The sequence below is a fragment of the Phalaenopsis equestris genome, unplaced genomic scaffold (genome assembly GCF_001263595.1).
Source record: "Phalaenopsis equestris unplaced genomic scaffold, ASM126359v1 Scaffold000229, whole genome shotgun sequence".
NCBI classification, from domain to species: Eukaryota; Viridiplantae; Streptophyta; class Magnoliopsida; order Asparagales; family Orchidaceae; genus Phalaenopsis; species Phalaenopsis equestris.
In genome coordinates, this window is record NW_018164671.1 from 790,566 (window position 1) to 792,563 (window position 1,998).

The following is a 1,998-nucleotide window of genomic DNA, read 5'->3' on the forward strand; positions in this document are numbered from 1 at the left end:
AACACTCGTGGATTGAACATCTGTGTGAACATGGCTAGGACGGTCTCCTGAATCACCTATCTGCACAGTATCCAACTCTTGGGCTGAGCTGCTCAACCCTATATCATTTGGGGTGAACACATGAGTTCCTGTAGCGACAACCCCAGTGAACATTCCATCTAGTTTTTCCTCCATTACTGGATCAATGCCAACGAATTTAAATTTTTTGGCTGACGGCGATGCCTGATATAGATAACAAATGTCGATTAATAAAATAGTGTTAGGTCAGTGCAAAATTAAATTAAACATAAAATAGAAAGAGTAAATTATGCACCTGGAGTTTTTCAACCCACCATTCTTCTGGTGCATCTATTGTGCGCTTAACTGGGTCCCAGCCCATTCCCGTTGATCCCCGTTTCAGTTCTTTTCATATTTTCTAATCCTTCTTTAACTGGTCTCATTTGTTCTTCATTTTCATTCGATCGTAACGATCGTAATCTCTCGATCGTAATCTCTTCCAGTCATTTCTTTGAATTTAACCAAGATATTTCGCCACCCTTCTTTGTTAAAAAATGTAGTTGGTCTATTTCCCACCTCAACCCCCCTTACGCATAAATCACAAAAGATAATAGTAACTTCTCTATCCCACATGACTGATGTTCCAGCCTCTTTAGCTTTACTCATTGAGTTCTGTCAGATTAATGGATAAGCACAAAATGTTTCTTTTCATGATAAATAAATCACAAAACAAAAGAACAATTTCTATATCAACCCTCTAAAAAATCACAAAACAAAAGATAGATTACTGGCATCTTCATCTTTGTGACGCCGTAAAGATTAGACATTGGAAACAAATCATGACAAAGACTACTAAAAAATAGGATAAATTTTGGAAAGAAAAAAAGAACTTTTGTAAAGATTGTCAAACTGTACATTCATATAAAAGAGGAACAACCATATAACACTATATCATATAAAAAAAAAAAACTATAAAATGAATATCCAAGAATTATTGAGTTGAGATTTATTTATTTAGTGGAAGAAAAAATATCATATAATAAATAAAATTTTCCCTCACAAATGATATTTCGTTTAGGAGCATTTGCATGCATTCCACCCAACTCTTTTGTATTTACATATCTAATACCTGAATTTTATGTTTTAAATTAATATCACCAAACTTTTTCATACCATATCAAAAATAAGGGGGAGTAAAGAAACATTAACATTTTTCTATATACAAACTATTTTAGTGTTTATATGATATTACAAAGTAGTTTCTATTTTTAGTTAGTGGACCAAATAACATTTATCTATATACTAACCTGTCCTAGCTCATGAACAATTTTCTTTTTTCCTATCTCATTTTACTTTTCATGAGAAGTTTAAATTCATGTTAAAAGAAAGAAGTCTTCCCAAAGAATATTTTAAAGTTCAAACACAACAAGAAACTAGACAGAAATAATCTAAAAAAAATTCTAATATCGAAGCCTCGAAAGTCAAAGTTTTTGCAATTATTAAATTTTTTTGTTCAACCAGCTACTTGATGCAGATTTTTGGATTTTCCCCATCAGCAAAACTAGAAGTTGTGTAATATATGATTCCTTTGTGCGAAATTTTCTATTAATAATCACAACAGTAATCATATAAAGCCTTTTAAAATGAACCTTCGATGATATAAATTTTTGGGTTGAATAACTTATAATTTTGTTTCTTTATAATTTTATACATGATAGTAGTTAGAGAAGTAATAGACCATTTTTTGATAAGAAAGCTTCTTGATATAACAAATGTATACCTACAATTCATCTTTTTATATGGAAAACTTAAATCATCTTCATGGCATCTAAGCGATCTAACAAAATATTAGGAAAACGAACAAGATATACCTGTAGCGAGGAAAACCAAAGAGGGCTACAGAAAAAATGAAGTAGGTGGAAAATGAGTTGAGCGAGAGGCTAAGGGTTGCTGGATCGAGCCTCGAACGGGCTGGGGACGGGAGAAACGCTGGGGACCCGG